Source organism: Athene noctua, chromosome 14 (genome assembly GCF_965140245.1).
Source record: "Athene noctua chromosome 14, bAthNoc1.hap1.1, whole genome shotgun sequence".
Classification (NCBI taxonomy): domain Eukaryota; kingdom Metazoa; phylum Chordata; class Aves; order Strigiformes; family Strigidae; genus Athene; species Athene noctua.
In genome coordinates, this window is record NC_134050.1 from 5,848,206 (window position 1) to 5,867,318 (window position 19,113).

At 40.6% G+C, this 19,113-nt stretch overlaps 1 long non-coding RNA gene across 1 annotated transcript in view; it reads left to right on the forward strand.

The window, feature by feature from the left end:
* Positions 1-4,586: 4,586 nt before the first annotated feature.
* LOC141966001 (uncharacterized) overlaps positions 4,587-19,113 on the forward strand; it is a 59,202-nt gene continuing 44,675 nt past the window's right edge. The window contains exons 1-2 of the long non-coding RNA XR_012634532.1: positions 4,587-4,802; positions 4,922-5,854. This is a non-coding gene — a long non-coding RNA (uncharacterized LOC141966001). The remainder of the gene's footprint in view (positions 4,803-4,921; positions 5,855-19,113) is intronic.

The window sequence follows — 19,113 nt, forward strand, 5'->3', positions numbered from 1 at the left end:
TTATCCACTCAGCTTTCTGCTCAGTGTGCTAGAGCTAGTGAATTGTTCAGAAGGTGTTTTGTTTTACCTGCTTTTTTATGGGAACGGGGTTTATAATTTGATAATCTAAGCAATTTGGTAATTAATTTCAAGTACAAAGGCAGTTTCAAGAAAATATTGTTCATTAACTGTATGTGGACTAATGATACCTGACATTCATCTGAAATTTGTTGCACAAGATCCAAGTGCACTTTAGCCATGATTGCCATACTGATCCTGCTGAAATAATTGATTAAACTTCCATAATCTTCAGTGGAGCCAAGAATTCACCCTCACTTGAGGTCTTTAAGCCCTCTTGCTCTTTCTCTCCTTAACATCTGCCCTCTGCCTTTCTCTCTCTCACCCTAAATTCCTCAATCTCTGTTTATGGGCTTACTACATCTATCATTAAAATGCAGCTATTCCTGTTCAGCAGCTTGCAGCCGTGTTACATAAACAAATGAAGCGAAACGTAGGGATGGGGTATCAAATATCATAGATGGCCTTAAAACTTTGGTTTTAACGTTTAAAATATTATTGAACTGTATTTTGACATTTTAAATTACACCACCTTGTCTTTGCATGTGCTCTTTCTTCAAACCCATAGTTTTTTTTCTGACAAATGGAGCTAATTCTGTAAGAATTGCTCAAGTACTTGAAAGCACATGTTGGCAGGTGCAGCTAGAAGCTTGCCACAACATAAGCAGGCACATACAATGGATTCAAGACTCTTTCACCTACAGTTAAGGGTAGTTTTATCATTGATTTAGGTAAAAAAAAAAAAAAAAAAAAAATCAGGCCCAGTGAAATAAATTAAAGATGACTAATCACATTTTCCTCTTCATTGTTTACTTTTTCATTCATCATCTGTTCTTTAACTATGAGCTCATTATTTTATATTCCTTCAGCTGAATTTGTGCAAAAGAAATACATTCTCACATGCTGTGTAACCATCTGTTTGCTCTGGCAACGTATATAGTTTTGCCTTTCGGGAGGCTGCCATGATATTATGCAAACATGTCTGTTCGTTTGCTACACCATCTTGGTTACCACTTCAGCCATGTTCTCTGTTCCAGCTTTCACATCTGTATTTCTAACTGTGTTGTGTCCAGAATGAAGCCAACTCCATTGCTATTTGGAGAACTTAAAAAAAAAAAAAAAAAAAGAAAAGATTAATGGTCGTTTAATAACCTGTGAGCAAAACTCTCTGCTTTGGTTGTCTTCATTGTTTAACATTAGTTGATGTATGTGCAAAAGTAAAAATGAAGTAATGGGAACAAACTCAACTAAGTCAGGAGATGTTTGGAAGTCAGATGCATTTTTGGTTTAGTGAGAGCCTGAAAAAGTAGCAGATCTGTGGGAAACATGAAAACATGTGCATTAAAGCAAAAGGAGTCACCATTGGTCAGCTTTACTAAAATACACTGGTAGATCGTGCAGTACTACTTTTGTGGTCTGAAAAACAAATAAACATTGGGTCACATTCTTAGTACACGCCTGTAAGCATAGGCCCTTGAAATCAATGAGGTTAGGCCAATAAATTTTGGCTAAAATCTGTCCCTGTATACAAATAAAAATGGTGATGATAGGCCATTTTTTATGACTGCGTAGGTCAAATTCAGGTTTCTGAAATGCTCTGCTCTCACTAGTAAATATTGCCATTCAACCAAATGAATAAAGGCATACAGGTTGCATATATTACTATGTTATGGATCTTTTTTCCTACTATCACACTAATAGTAATATTGCTTGGCTTTTACTTTCTTTTTGTTTTTCCCCCTTTATTTTTTTTTTTTTTTCCTGCTGACAGCAAACTACATAAATGGATAGCTTCTGCTAAGCCCACGCTCCTGCAAAACTCAGCTCCTGGAATGGACTGCCCCGACCCCTGTACTGAGTGTGAGAACTGTTTCTAGGGAGCTCTCCAGTGATGGGTGCCTGTAAAATTGTTGGCTAGGAAAAGTGATACCGCTCTTAGGCACACAGCAGAAATAGAAGAAAAGTTTGCTGTTCGGCTTTGTGCCAAGGCAGCGCTAATTACTGTGGTGCTTCAAAACATTTTTTTAAAGAAGTGTCTTTTTCTAGGTGATTTTGAAAAATGGAGAACTTGAAGGAGCTTAAGGCTTGTTGGGGCAAATTTTGATATTGGCCACGTGGTACAGTGTAAATCAGGAATAACTTGACTGAGGAAAATAAGGCTATAGTAGACGGTACCTTGTGTTTTGTTTTTGCAGTATCGTAAATATACTAAATTTTACAGTAGCTTTATTCCCATTAAGAAGCATTGGAACATGAATTTTCTGGGGTTTATTTTTCAGGTTTTGAGTACTTCACTGTGGGACAGTCCATAAAATTTCTCAAAGTGAAAAAGCACTCAGGGAATCCTAACAAGCCCCACTGGATAGTTACACCAGTGCGCTGGGGAAGGGGCAAGAAGCATTTGCATTCAAGGTAAACATTTACGACATCAGGAAACATTAGTTCAAAATTTAGTCAAATATTTAAGCTGTATGGCCTCGTGAACTAAAATTAGTTGAAGAAATGAAACGTTTAGGACTAAATAGGAGAATATAGCAGTCTGGGGAAAATATGCATTTGGTTTGTTCTAATATTGGATCGAGAGATTCCCTTTTTTTCTTGTCACTGCTGAGTCCAGATCTGGAATGCTGTTGTTACATCAGTGGGCTTCGGAAAAATGCTAGTAATTTGAAGGAAATACGGGCAGAAGCAATACATTTTATTTAAAGGCAGGGAAGAGTCCTTCTTTTGTAAAGGCAATAGAAAGTCTGGATTCATAATTTGGCTAAAACACAGTTAATACTTTCCAGGTATCTGTGCACACAAATATATTTCAAGGAGTGACTATTTTTGTCTTGTAGTTAATTATTTCCCTTTATGCTTTCCCAGACAGAGGACAATTTTTCTGCAAACTGTCAAGAAATGAAGATTAAAATTTCTTTCTTACCATGATCTTTCTCTCCAAGGAGTTAGCTGTGGTCAGCCTCGTGCTCCTTGCAGCTGTATTGAGACAGTTGTTAGGCAAGTGTTGCCCTCCACTGGGAGAGGGATAGATGACTTCAGCAAAAGGCCCTCAAGTTCTCTGCTCTGCATGTCCTAAAGCAGTTCCTCTCTTCCAAGGAATTTTTGGGAAGCAGATGGCTTTACACCCCTCAGAGGACATCTCCACGTTGTCCCTGGGAGGTTTTGTCCTCATTAGGTACAAAAGGGGCCATGGGTCTGCTCCTAAAAACAAAGCAGGCTCTCAATTGCTGCGTGCCACGTTGGCAAATTGCTAAGCCACCAGGACAAATTTGCTGGAATCGGTGTGCGAACGTCCACGGCAAATCTCCAGACTTACTGAAACTTTCCTTCTCGTGGAATTCACAGCAATTCTTGAAAGCTTCCCAACTTTTTTCTATGTTACTATTTTTATTTTGAATGGGAAAGGGGGAAAGAGCATATGTACAGTACCAGATGTAGACACCTTTTATGTAAAATTATACCCTGCTTTTCTAATAGCACCCAGAGATGAATTCATGATACGCGTTGGCACTGATCTATGGTCCTCATTCACAAGCACGTTGTGAAATTGATTCCAAACCAAACGTTAGTATTTCATCTGGGAGAAAATGCCTTGGTTAGCTGCCTATGTGCAGACTGCACTTTTAGAATAATGATGGCAATGCCTTGCCTGCCATCTTCACTTCCAAAAACCAAGGTCAGGTCCAATTTTTCCTAAGCCTATTTTGAGAAACAGCAGTTCTTGGCTCTGCGAGAATTCGCACTAGCAAGGAACTTAATTGGCTCATTAGAAAGACTAATTTGGCAAATCAAATCGTAATTTTTTTATCCAAGCTTTATAGTTTAATTTAATTTTGAGTAATTTTCAAGACATGTGGGAAGCCAGCTGAAATCAAAGATGTTGTGAATGGCAGCTCCAGACGAGCTGGGGAGCTGGCTGCACCACAAGCAGGAGTTTAGGGATGGTTCCTCCCCAATGGAACAGCAAGTGGGATCCAAAGTGTAACCCCCAGCCCTCTCCGGTGGCTGATGGATAAGTTCTTCTCTAGAGAAAGACCCCTAAATGGCAAAAAACCTATGGCAACTCCTTTGTGATATCTGGATACAAGGGCTCTCCAAATAGTACAGTAACGCTTGAGACGAAGGCGATTTCTCGATAGTTTGTCGACAGCAAATGCTTTCCTTTCCCTTTGACAGCTCACCCTGAGTTAAGACTGGGTGTTTTGTAATGCAAATTGCACCTATTTATTGACCATAACCACACCGTATTTTGAGGACTGTTCAGTGAACCCAACTGTTTCAGACATTTACAACTATCAGTTTCTAAATCACTTAAAATCACTTGATTGAGACTTCACCATTTTTAATGGAGATCAGAGTTGCGTTTAATGAATATGTCTGGTTTGAGTGGTTTCCAAATATGCCATTTAGCTTATATATCACCGTATTCATCACTTCTCATCACTTTCTTAGATTGTAACTACCTTTGTACCTGTTATATTTGCACACACATATACACACTGTGTGAGCAATTCTCTGGAGGGGATGTTACTGTATAAGTCAAGAGCTTGCATGCTTCTATCTGTGACTCTTATGAGTCTAAAGCACTTTTTAGTTAAAAGATATGTAGAAATTCTTGGCTCTCGGGAACGATGAGTCTTTCTCTTTCCCTGCACTTTCTAGGAGGGGTATTTCTATGTGACCTGTCATGTTGGCCTGTGAGTGCTCCAGTGATTGAAATTATCTGGAAAATCTGTTTCAAGGTAAATCTGTTATAGTTTAGTTAATATTGGAGTTTTAGTAACAGGCAAACTAATGAAAGAATGGTAGTCACACAGAGGAAAAGGAGTAATTTTTTTTTTTTTTTCTTTTTTTACTTGAGGAAGAAGTTCCTAAACCAGAGCTGGCAGCTGAAGAGCACGAGTTGCAAAGCACACATGCCAGCTCCAGAAGACTATGCTGTGAATACTTGTTTCCATCTGGGGATGACGGGAGGAGGAAGGCACACTCCACCTCACCTTTACAAGGCACAGGAACACATGATGTAGGTCTGTGTCATTTTTCCGCTCCCGATTTCTCACTTGATGGTGGCAGCGCTATGCTACTATGGCCTCAAGACTTTTGCTGTATTTACCAAGTGTGAGGAGTCATTCCCAAGACTAGACTGATATTTTAATTAGAAGAAATGTGTCCACATGCACATGGCTTTTCAGTTAATTCCTGCTCAGTCATGCAGTTCTCAACAGCTTTTCTTCACTTGCTGTGTGATATCTCCTATGTGAGCAGTCAGGCATGGTACAACATGGTATCACAGTGACCCTGTTATATTGTCAAAACCAAACATTGGCAGTGGCAATTATATTGCCACGGAATGAACAAAGGACCTATACATACAAAAACACATCATTCAGCTTTATGAGGAGCAGAGTCAGACAAGGGGAACATAGCAGACTCCGTTTACTGGCCATTGCAATGCGTCTAGCTCCTGATTGCACAAACTGTACAACGTGACTTATTTGCTCTAATCAGCATAGGATTTTGTGGGAGTATAGGTCTAACTGCACTCAAGACATTCGGAATTCTTCTGTAATCCAGATAACATGGCTGATGGGAGGGCTGCAGCAATAAAAGAAGCTATTTGAGATGCAAGGTCACTCAGACGGAGGGAGATGGAGTGCAGGCACTGCAGAGCTCTGGGCGAGTTTCATCAATCAGAAGAGTTTACACCAACGTGCAGGAGGAGGCGTTCACTCCTGAAGTTCTTCAACCCATGCATTAGAAAGAACAACGTAGTAAGATCCAGCTGAGGAAAACGGTGAGTGTTTTCCCTGAACATGGCAAGTTCATGGCCTGATACCTATTCCTGCCTAAGGTCAATATTTAATCAGATGAATGGAGCATTTGTATAAAGGCAGCTTCCTGAGCATCCCAAATGCTACATCTGTTTCTAAAGTACTGGCAAAAGGCATTTAAAGTACTGATAATTATTCAGTGATACAAGTCCCTGCAAGTAAGTTATTTGCATCTACAATTACCATGTGGAGTTGAACCAAAGACTAAGCAAGGCTTTCCATGCCTGTAAAAGCTTATGATTGTACTTCTTTCTTATTTTAACAGAATTTTATAGTAGATGATGTGTGCACTGTCTATTTTGGGAAATGAAAACAATTACTGCTTTAATAAATTTAGCAGAATGTGATTACTTCAGCCCACCTGCGGGTGACTTTTTTAATCCATAATGCAAGCAGTTGCAAAGATACTCTAATCACCTGCAGGAAAAGCAAACCAAACAAAAACGCAGCAGGAAAAGCCTATTTCTGATTAAGCCCGTGGAACTGAGACTAGCCAAAGCAAGCTGTGTGACATAACAGGAATGGAAAGGCCTGATGCTAGGTTAGCATCGGGAAAATTACTGAAGTTTGTAAGTGAATTTGGATCCAATATGCCCTTTGTTAACAATCCCTTTGAGGATTCTCAGAGCTAAGAAAAGTAACCTCCTAATTACAGATGGGATTAGATGCCATGCTATCTGTTTTTTTACCCAGGTCTACAGTGGTACCCACCATACTGCTAATGGTGGTATTTACATTCGGGACTATGTGATTAACTTGTGTAAAATAGTATTGCTAGAACGACCTGAGTCATACTTGTAGTTAACAAAAGCCTTATTTTACTCCTCCTTCGTGGTTTTGTTTCTTCTTTCAATTGTATGTTGCAATTCCTGTATCTTTCATTGTGATGTTGTCAAAGTTTAGAATAGGTATTTATGCACTGATTTAGTTTGTTCTCACAAAAGGTCTGCAATGAATTTTGATTCATCATTTGTTAAATTTTATGCAGGCTATTGTCTAAACACCACTAAGAGTTTAAATAATTGTAAATTAAAAAAGAAGAATTTTCCAGAACATGCACAGTTTATACAAAACAGGAGCTAGATTTGATCCACCTTTTCGTATTAAAAAACCCTAGTTTTAATATGATTTAAAGTCATAAAACAAAGTTTATCAATCACATTCTGAATGGTAATTGTCTGCTCAGATGTCTGTGCTTGCTTGTAGTCAGTAGTCTCTCACCTGGAAACACAGGTTGCAGTTTCACTCACGATTATAGAGAGCAACTCCTCAAGCTTTATGACCTAACTAGCAGTGTTGCCATATTTTTCTTAGAGTGTTTGTGCTGTTTTGTTGTTCTGTTAAACATGCGGGAAGCTGTCATGCTTCTTCCTTTCCAGACTGCCCAAACATGCTGCGATGCAACCTCCCTTGCTGTAGCAGCAGCTCAGAGGCTCAGAAGACCTAGGGATTTACATGTTGCTACCCTGTTATTGTATATTACGAACTGTGCTGTTCCTACATGCACTGTGTTCAATGATTTTTATGAGAAAAGAATGCAGCCCTTTTATCAGTGTTGTGAGGCGGGTTAATTCATGCTGCCTTTACTTCTCCTATCTCATGGAGACTGTAATTCAGCTGGAAGCCACCTCTGTGTATCTGCATGCAGGGAGAGAATCTTCCCTTCCTCTGAGCGGGGAAAGCAGCCAGTGTTGGAGAGCAGTGCTGTTCAGGCGTTAAGGCAGGCACAGACCCAAGCTGTCCTGAGTGATAGGAGGCCCAATGGCAGGCTCAGATGTTGTCAGACCAAAAACTTGGTTTTCCTGTTTTCCCTCACATGACTTTGCAAAATCCACCGCGCCAGCATGTCCCATTCAAATATCGAAGTGCCAAGCCACTGCTCTCTAGATGGCAATATCACTTAGCACCTTTGTTCTAGCCACAGGCATCAAATTAAGACCCCTGGTGGATCCCAGTACCTGATCACCTGAATCTGTGAGCTGCCAAACAGTAGGTAGCATGTGTGTAATCCATCAAACCTCTTTTCCGTGTCTCCCAGTGCCTCACACACCACAGAAAATTCACTGATCACTTGATCCCTAAAGCAAGGGTTGTAGCAAAAGACAGGAAGCCGTAACTGTGAAGAGTCACAAGAAGAGTGCAGGAGGGACTGAAAAGCATTTTTTTTTCTGAGACCGAGAGCATCTTAGGTCCATGGGTATTTATTTGGCAGGTCTGACAGTGGCAGTTGGAGCTTGCCTCATGCCCTCTCCGATATAGAGGAAAAATTTTACGTGAGCCCAGATTTGGTGCTCAGGAAAGCTTTGCACTGTTCAGTAAAACACACTAAAAACCATTTAAGTGCCTCAGGATGATACTGGCTGGGTGTGTTTTAAGCAAAGAAAAATTACTGAGCTTAGTTAACAAGCAAGAAGGGGTTAAAACTTAGTAGCACACATTCTTTGGAAAAAAAAAAAGAAAAAAGTAGGGAGGAGGGTTGTGGTACCTGATTTGTTTATTTTTGCAGCTGAGGTTTTTTCCTCTTAGGACGCCAACTTGCCGGAGCAGTGCTCCGTATACAGAAGGTTCATTTACAGTGGCAGGCAGGCAGCTGTGCTCTGAGCTCTATTTAGTTTATGTTGTGATGGATGACTTGAGTGGGAGACGTGAAGAGTGAATTAACAGCTTTAGTAAAAACACATTGTTTGTCTTCCCATAGACTTCCCACTCTGCGTTACCTTGCTGTCTTACCTCCCTCGGGTCGCCGTTCTTGTCTGTCTTGCTCTTTCCTTGTGTCTCCTGTCTTTCAGGACTGCTTTCCTGTCATGTTTTTGTTGCTGGGTTTCTTTTTTTTTTCTTTTTTTTTTTCCTTTTCCCCAAGCTAGTTCTCTGAAGAAATTAGAAATCGTTACTTCTGCTGCTTGTGGTCTGGGTGGAGGCCTGCTTCCCGGCCAGGACACTGTGCTCAGCCTGAAGACCTCAAGAATCCAGTAATGCCCCTGCTGGAGAAAAATTCCTGTCTGGAAGGAAAGGTGCCTTCAAACACCTTTTCCAGCTGTGTTTGTCCTAAAAGGTGACTGAAGGAGATAGCCAATACCTTCTGCTTTCTTTCCCATGGTAACTGGGTTAGCTCATCTCCCACAGAAATGGTTTGGGTTGCCTGTTAGCAAGCCCCACTCTGGCTTACAGCCAGCCACTGAACTATGCCAGTGGCGTCGAAGCAAGTCAGGCCTATCTCTGTAGAAGATGCTTCTGGAGGAGAATTGAGGTAGAGCATATTCGAAGGGTAGGCAAGCTGTTAGGATTTTCACTAGGAATTTGAGAGGCTGATGTGCAGACTTTTTATTCTTCTGTAGGCTTTTTTGGTGCCTTACCACTGAAACAGAAAAATGTCACCGTTCTGCAGAGAAATGTCCTATTGGTTTTTGTTTCTTCTTTTCTATTTCCTTGTAGAACCCAGACATGCAGTATACAAGATGACTAACTCTGAGTATGAAAAAGTGAATCATATCACCCCTAATTTGAGATCTACAAAACTGAAAGTTTTGAGGAGGTCTTGTCTTTTTTTTTGTTGTTTTTGTTTTGTTTTGTTTAAATGTTGAATGCCACAAAAACATAGGGCTAAATGGGATCTCGACACATCCTGTAATTTCTTCCCCAGCGTAAGGCCAGACAGCCCATATTTATGAGAGTCCTCACAGATGTTCTCCTGCTTATTAGACATCTACAATGAGAGCACACTCTAGTCTGATGCATTCTTGACTTCTACTATCCTAAATATGAGAATTTTCGCTTAATTTTTAAGACTTCTGTGATGAAATTTAATCCTCGTTACTTTCATTTATCACACATCTTGAAAATAGTTTCCCTTTCCTTTCTGCAACATCCTTTTATTTAGTATTCTACCTACCTCCAGTACTCTCACCTCCAGGCTAAACAGCCCAAGTTACATCCTGGTTTTCGTCCAACTTTCAGTTCCAATAGCTCCTCTTCTTTCTTCAAATGCAGCACCCTGAAATTAGGCATTGAGCTCTGTCTAAGTAGGCTGGAAGTGACACTTCTCACCTGCTCCTGACAGATTGTGTGCTGGCTACACATCCCAGCGTGACATTTGCCTGTTCCAGGGGACGGCCTGCTCACCCAGGCTGACAACATCACCGCATCCCTTTACCCAAACCCGCCATCCAGCCCGTAGTTCCCTGACTGGTATTCGTAGGGCTGTTAATTCCTGTGTACTTGTAGCACCTTGCACTTGTCCTTATAGAACAGCATCCTCTTCTTTACAGGCCGTTACTCATATTTGTTTGGAATCAAATCTGGCCTCCAACTTCCTGGTTGTCCCCCTCATCTTTATGCCATTCGTCAATTAATAACCTCATTCTTCCACTCCTGACTACTGGTCATACAGTTGTAGTAAAAATCCTGTGGCAATCCGTGGCAGAATCCTAGATTCCATCTGCATCAAACATTGATAAGTAACCTCTTTTCCCAATGGTTTTGTACCTGACCTATTACATTTTAATCTAGGACATGGCTGTTGTGATTAAAAGAAAATAGGAAAAGCTTTTCTAGAGTAAAACTATGTGATATATTTGCTTCTGCATGCCCGTGAGACCTGATACCATATCATAGATGGAAACTAGAATAGTTTGACATTATTTGCCCTTAGCATAGGTTCACACCGACTGCCACTCACGGAGCTCATTTCTTTTCAGTGCTTACAAATAGATTGTTTAATTATGTCTGCCAGTATTGTTTGATAAATGAAGTATGCTGTCAGGCCTGCAAATTCCCAGCTGCTGTGTTTTTTACTCCTTTGTGAGAATAATCACCATTTTCACTCTTCTGCAGTTTTCCGGTATGTTATTAATCCTCCGTAGATTTCCACAGATAAGCAGTTGCCAGGAGGCTCTGAGATTTCTTTCTCAGGTTTTTGTATATCTTAGCCTGAATTGAAGGTATTTAACTTACCTAAGCACCCTCTATCCGTTCTTGCCTCTTGGTATTATCTAAGATTGCTATTTAGTTGTGATTTACCTTCTGCTTTTTAGTATATAAAAAAGCTTTAAATACTTTGGTCTTTTCAATGTTGTCAATGGATCCTTATTGGCTTAGCGGACAAGCCTTTTTCTTAGAATTTCTCAGGCTACTGCTGTACTTAATACAACATGAGATGTTGTTTTATAGGTATTCCTTTGCAACTTTTAGGATGGGAAAAATATTTTTTTTTTAATGAAAGCTGAACGAATAAAGTATTTAGGAGCCAAGCCTTAAAATATATCAATATTCATGGAAAAAAATGAGAGGATTTGTAAAGTTTTCTGCATAATGTAGGAATGTAGCTAAATACAGGTAGACTAACTTAATATCTGGGAAACCATTGTGTAGCTGGCACACTATTTGCTTACTCTTCTTCATCCAGTGATGGTGGATCGCTGTGTCACATCGCATTACTTAGAAATTCTGTCTGGTGTGTCAGTTTTGAAATCTGATGGGATTCAATTCCCCTAAGTCAGATATACACTGAAGCAGAGGTGGGCTCTGATATTTTTAATTCATCGAGTAGACATCGACATGCAGTGCAGAATCCTAAAAGATGAGAATTGAAGCGAATCACATCCTTTGCTGCCAGGCATAAGGGTTTATCTGAGGCTACAACAAATGAAATATTGGTTAAATTTTACTGTTGCCTAGTGGGGGCTTTGGTGTCAATTTAATAATGAATGACTAAACTAAATAGAAACTACCCTGTGAGGGCAAAGTAGTACAGCCATTGAAATTTTCCATTAACAACATGACTACTCTTCTGGTTTATTGAATCATTTTTCCTTCAGTTAGGGGGTGTGCTTCTACATGCACGTGAAGTTAGGCTGGAAAGACAGTAAACACAGCATTAACAGACCTGAACAGAGAAGGTAACTTCTGGCAGTAGTTTATGAAGTGACCAATTCTGATGACAGCATCACCTGCATATATGAGTCTAAATAGTAGTTGAAATATATCTGTATTAGGAATGAACTGTTTTTCTTTTCATTTTTGTAATGATAAATCTCACGTGATAAATCTCAGTGATACAGTCAAATGAATTCGGAGTTACAGTCCTACCCTTTTCAAATGAATTCAGAGTTACAGTCCTACCCTTTTCAAATTAAATGAGGTTAAGGCAGAAAGATACTCAGTTTTGGGTCTTGCTTTTTTTTTTAGTCTTCAAGAAGCAGCATAGATAGTTTAGATTTATTTTTGGTTTTTCCTCTTACACCACAGGAGAACATGTGAAAATTAAGAAGTCCTTATCTGCAAAGCAGTAGTGATCTCTCTTCCCACTATCAGTGAAAGCTGTATGAATTGATTTCGTAAATGTGGCATTGAAAAATAAATAGATGCTCCTAACCGTGAGTCTAATACAGTTGAGAAGTGGGTAAAGTGGTCTTTTTTTGAAATTGAAGTTATAGTTTAGATAATATATATGTGGCATTAACCTGTGTGTTTTGAGATACAATGATTATACGATACAACTAGTTATAGTTACTAATTACTTTTTGTCTTTCAGAAATAAATAAAAAAGGCTCTGATGGGCAAGGTGCTGTACAAACATGGCATTTGCACGGATATTGTACAGAACCACAGGCTGAATGGGTTTTGAAAGGTCAGAGTTTATCGTGCTGCGCAAGGCAAGACGAGCTATCCCTGTGTTATGCCTGAAAGGTGTTGGTCTGACTTGTTCTTGAAGGCCTCCAAGGATGGACACTCCACAGCGTCCCAAGGGTGGAGTACTTTAGGGGGTGGAGTGCTTTACTAGCCTTCCTGTTAGAGAACATCTTTCCATCATGTTTAACATAAATTTCTCTTGTTGCAGTTTAAGGTCTTGATTACTTTTCCTATCCACCACAAATATTGGAAAAGAAATTATTTGCTCTCTCTTGCAGCAGCCTTGAACACTGTTATTTCAGCCCTCCCTTCTTCAGTCTCCTTTTTCTTTTTGGCTAGATGAGAGAAATTGATGTAGGCTCTTCTTGTGTCTCAGCACTCTGGGCCTCTGGTCTCCCTCTCTTGTCTTTCTCAGAAGTCCGGCTGGTGGTTTGCCTTCCCTAAGGCGCACCCAAAGCAGGATGCTGTTCTCCAGCTGGGGCACTACCAGCAGGTGAAGGGCTCCTGCATGACCCGTAGGCTCCGCTCCTGTTTGCATCCCAGTGAGGTGTTTGCTTTTTTCATAACAGATTACATGGTTGATTCGTGCTCAGCTGGTGATCCATTACATCCTCCAAGACCTGTTATTTTTCATAACAGGTCTAACCCTGGCTAATCACTCCCTATTTTGAATTTGTGTAGCTGATTAATCCTACCTAAGTGCAGTACTTTTGTTTTGCCAAGAGAGACTGAGGGTGCATTTTCCAGCTAGACAGAAAGTTGAGGTAGGGAAGAATAAACTCGCTTAGACAAGATCGCACAGGGAGTTTGGGGAAGAGCCAGGAATCCTTTCTGACTGACCTCTGAAGCCCTCATCTGCAGTCTCCTCCCTGACTTTAGTGGAAAATCATTGAATTGAACACTGAAAATATGGCAAGCTCATTTTCAATCTGAGTAATTTTCACTCGTTGCTGTTTTTATGGCCTTCACTAATGAGACCCAACAAGATGAGTCTTTGCCAGCTGTCTATCAGAATTTCCTGCATGTTTGCTCTACACATGGCATTATTTATAACTGCGTACTAAAAGCAAAAATTGTTAACGTTGCAACACTTAAAATGTTGTATGAATTAGTAGCTTTTGCAGGCAGACAGACTGCCAGCCTGTCGGACAGCAGCAACTTTGAATCTCATGTTCTCCTGAGATTAACAGCCTCTCAACTCCGTTTTTCTTAATGAGAAAAACAGATGGGCACGGTAGAGCCAGTCGCTGGTATTCATCATGCTCCTCTCCAGCCATATACTGAAGAAAAGAGAAGAAGGGTGAGAATACCATGCAATTGCTAAACTGCCTCTTCTGTAAGAAGAAGGTTAGGTACGGAGTTGCCAGATTGACTTTCCCCAAATGATACTTCCGAGGGAGTCATTTGGTGTTAAACACTCCAGAATAATTGGCTGTTTTCACCGAGTTCTCTAACGGGAATAGAATCCTTTAGGAAATCTGAGCGCTTCTCTAAATGTGAGTTGCTGAGTGATTTTAAAAATACAATGTTCACGATAAAAGTTGCAAACAAGCCAGAGGGGCTGGTAACAAGTAACAAAGTTGGTGTGACAATGGATGAGGTGGGCATAAAGCACTAACACAGTTTGCTGGATAGGACACATCAGCATGTGCAGTTTTAATGTCTTTGGTGGTGTGGTTTGAAATGTTTAGCTTGAATCTGATGCTGGTGATTAGAAACATGCTGTTTGTTATGAAAAGACCCAAATGCACTCTATTGTATTCTATTCTGGTTTTTAAACTGTGCCCATCATTGTGGTCACCAGATTTTTAAACATTTAGATGGTTTTTTTTTCCAGCACGATATTTTTCTAAGTGTTTTCTAGCTTTAACTGTACAGTTACAAGTGGTTCACATTATACCTTCCGTCAAGTTGCTGCTGTCTTTTTCCAGAATACATGGATACTGGGTTTACGAGGTTTTATTTTGTTTCTGGTCTGGAAAAGAGCTTCCCTTGCAAATAAACCATTATTTTAAATGCTGTCAGGTTTGCATGTGGCCTTTGTGGTAGGTGTGCTTGCTCAGTTCAGCTCCAGGCGAAGGTCTGTCTTGGAGTGCAAGTGGAAATGGCCATGGAGGCACTTTGTAGTTTCATTTCGTCTGTGTTGAGATGAGGTTTAGCCTTGGCTCTTGTTATGAATTCGTGTTTGCGTTTGGGATGCTAAAACAAGTCCCTGGTGTATTACATGCAGTTGGGTAAATGAGAAGATCTGTCCCAGAATTAGAAGGATGAATCTTGATATTGTTTCATTCTTCCAACAAAAAAAATAATGTATGTTTGTGCTGTATTTATCCTCACTGACCATCAAAATTATTACTAGGCATTATTCTCTCCATGCATACTCAGATAGAAGCCTGGCCAGTGTAAATTTATCACTGATGTTTTAGCTGTAGCACTTCCATTACTATGGCTGTCCTAGCTACGGGTATTGCTTCTGTCCCCTTGGACTAGGCAGCTTCCACAGTGCTATTTAAACAAGCAAAAGGAAGGAGGAAAGGGAAATCCATTTAAATCAGCTGAGTGCTACTTAATGATGCTTGCAGTATTACTGCATTCTGCACTTGTGTATATTAATTAATGCCCCAGTTTGCTTATGTGATTTACCCTTGAAGTCAATGAGAAAAATCCCCTCGATTTTAACAATCTCAAAATATAGCTCACCGGGTAACAAAAGCAGTTCTTGATGTTCCCGATTCACAGTGTGACTGTAAAACTTGCATAAAAAAGAACCAGAACCTCTAACCACAACATGCCCTTCTAATTAACTATTTTCGGATTCTATTTAATTCCTTCCTGGCTGAGCAGTAGACAATACTTTCAGCACCAGAAAATAATTTTAGCACTACAAAATAATCTTTTTTTTTTTTTTTTGATTAGAGGTCCCATTTAGGAAAAAATAAATACCTTGCAATTTTGTACTTGCAATCTGCTTGAGGGTGCAAATAAGAGAATTTAGATTTCTTTATACTTGACGATGCGCTCATACTCTCCTTTTGATACCTCAAGATTTACTCCTAAAGTAACTGTGAAGATAATGAGAGGCATGATTTGGTGCCAGTGCTTTTGCCTGTTAATGAGGGAGGAATTAAGCTTTTTGTCATTTTGCAATTTTCTAGTTTGTCTTTGGCCCTGGCAAGTGGCATACATGAAGCAGATAAACCTTCAGCATTCCCTGTGCTGCCATGCCTCCAGGCTGGGCACACCATACACCCTTGGAGCTCCTCGATCCTTCTTTTATCCTTATGTGCTCCCTCCACAGTTCTCACATCTGCCACACTCCAGAGGACCTGGGTGATGTTTATTTTGTTCTCCCTTATCCTCTTTTTCTTCGTTCTCCCTTCTTTCTCCTCATGAATTCCAAACCATGAACCTTCATTTTCCACCTCATCTTGACTTCACCTCCTCTTCTCCATACGAACCTCTGTCCTTCCTTTCCCACATTAGTGCCTGCTGTAGCCTTCTCCAAAAGGCATCTGTGTGAACCTACTCCTCCCTGCTTTGGTCACCTGGGTATTTCTTGCTCCCTGCAAAACATGTCACTCAGCGTGTTATCAGGTTACTCTTGTGTTATAAGGACAGGAAGAGTGCACATGGTAGATGAGAATAAGGTGGAAGTCATCAGTGCCTGACAGTTTTTAGGTCCACTGGACAGTAAATATAGAGCTAGTTGAAAGTATTGGAGGTATACTTGTTTAGATACACTGGGCTTATTTTCTCCTTAGTGCTTTCTGAATTTTCTCTGAATTCTTCTTCCTGATTGTGAGCACATCCTGACTTTTTGACAGGGATTGTATGCCATGTTCAAAAACCAAAACCAGATTGCTGACTACAAGGCTATCTACCTAGCTGCTTTAAGAGATTGGGCTGGTAGGTGCATGGTCATTAGCAGACTGCTCAATTGCCGTGGAAATCTAGCTTTAGTAGCGTAATTTAACCCAACTCAAGTCTTCTGCACATTTAGACCTAGAACATTCCCTGTTTTTTTCAGTTTGTTATTTTTGAGAGAGACAATGCAAGAGAGAAATTTAAACTCTTGCCTTGCTTGACCAGTTTCTAAACTGTAAACAAGCATCCGACTTTCAGAATAATAATTTTTTTAAGAGTAGGAAAGTAAAGAAAACCCAACAAACCAAAAACCCGCAGTCTTTTCAGTGCAAGATAATCCTATGTTCCCTATAGAAACACATATAAACTTCTGACCTCTAATCTTTTTTTTCCCTCCACCACTCACTCACTGTTTGCCAAATTGTTTCCAAATATGATCAGAACTTCTAAAGGCTTCACAGTAGTTTTATTGCAAGAATATTCACACTTGGCTCTAAAAGAGTCAAAGCTTAAAATAAATGTTAAAGGTTGATCCACTGGAAATCAGTAAAACCCTTACATGCGTTTGCACTTAGGTGTTGAAGGCATTAGTGTGTGTCTTATTGATGGGTATATCTTTCATCGTGCTGATAACGAAAGAAGGTATACAACATGGCAAGATGTCATTGCGCGAATAAGCACTTGAAAACAGCTTAACGGGGATATGAGGTCTGTAAACAGGAAAGGGGTTGTCTAATGGAGCACCCTGCAGCTGACCTGGTCTCATGAAGAGGCCAGGATCTGACCCTCGGGGCTGCAGAAAGTGGTTTGCAAGACCCTGAGACTTTGGACCTCCTCCTCGTGCCCCCTCTTTCACTGGGAGCAGAAGCACAGAAAGCAAGCTATGGTGCTCTCTGGGTCATGGCGAGGTGAGAGTTTCTAATGCCCTGCTACTTTACTTCTAAAGCTGAAAGACTCTCCAGGTAACATTGCCCACTTTTGTGGGGAGAAAGGGCAGAGAAGGTTAGAGGTGAGGCTGCTCAGACGGGATGGGGCACAGGTTAGTGCTGCAGATGCTGTATTTCCTGAGTGAGGGTACTGGAACTGACTGTTTCACTAGTGCTTGAGTGTCTTACACGCTTGGTATTACAGTCATACTGTAATGTCATCACGCTGCCCAGTGAGGGTTTGTTTGTGTGTGTGTAAAGGGTAAAGAGAAAATTATTTAGAAACATGTTAGTGTTAGGGGCTTCCCAGATTCCGGTCTGAGCTGCTGCTGTCAGATTCTGCAGTTACAAGTGTGGAAACTAACTAAATCTGCTAAAAATTCTGCTATCTTCACTACAAGTCCAGCGAGACCACCTAATCTTGAGAGCCTGCCATCACCCTGTGATTATATCTTACATACTTGGCTGCTCCCACATGGAAGAAATGCCTCCTCTTAGATTTGGGTTCGGTTCAGATGCCAGTTCTCACGAGGGCTAAATTTACATTCGGGTTTGAACATGCATGCAGTGGGACAGAAACCCCACCCATCCTTCATGCTTTTGCTGTGCACGGGGTGACGAGGACAGGGCTCTTTTTTTGCTTCCTCCTGCTTTTAGTTCCCTGGCTGCTCACTCCTTTAAGTGGATCACAGGCATTTGGTGCGTCCTTGGTTTTCACTGTGGGGCTTGCAGTCAGGTCTCATCCAGAATGACTGGACAGCTCGGCCAAGCTCTTTAAAGGCTGATGACAAAGCAGCCACCGAAATCAGCTGTAATAATGCTATCGTGTTGTTCATGCAGTTTTCCAACATGTAAGCACTACCAAATATTTCTGCCAGTGTTGTCCCTCAAGCAGCAACAGCATCACAGGGGGCACTGATTCAAAAGCAGGCTACAAACCACATTTAGAAAGGGCTTTGAGATCCCTCACAGCCAGCAAGTAGAAAGGATAAAGGGATAGCAATAAGGAAAAAAAATGCTAGTAAAAAAATAAAGCAAGCCATTTCTGCTTTGGAATATATTATAGTTGATTGTAACGAAGACAAAGTGATACCGATGAGAAGATCATTTGCACCTCCTGGTGGCAAAAAAAAAAAAAAATCTTAACAAAAACTATCCAGATCAGACATTCATACATTTACTGTGCTATAAGAAGTCTGGTCGGAATAACCTGTAATAAGATAGCAGCAAGTTCCTGAAATCTATGTCTTAGAGGAAATAAAAATAGATACAACAAAAGCAACATATTCAAGACTTAGAGCTCTGCATATCACTTCTGAATCAAAAATAGAGCCATAAGAAGTGGGATATTCTTTTTAAAAGTCGGATTTCCAATTAAACCATCTGAATAATCGTATTTTCGATGCATATATTGCAAAGGAGCACACTGATCCAAAGCAAAAGCAGGAAAGTGCCTGTATAAATGTGCAAGACAATGGTCAGTGTGTATCATCCAGCATTTCACCATGCTGAGGCAATATACCTGCAATATGGGACAGCAGGAAAATGATGGTTCCACTAGAAAAGACTCCTGCCCAGCAGCCTTGACATCCAGACTCCAGGGATGGTGTTTTGCTTTCTGGTTAGCTGCAGGCTTCCTATGTGTCTCTGGCTCCTGTGATCCAGTTTGTCATTTGTAATATTTTCCCAGACCCTATTTGAAGCTGCAAGATGCCATTGTAGTAAGCATCAAATAAGGTAATAAGTACCTGCGGAGGATGAATAGCTTTAGGGACTCACAGGAGTTTTTGTTCGTAGCCCACTTG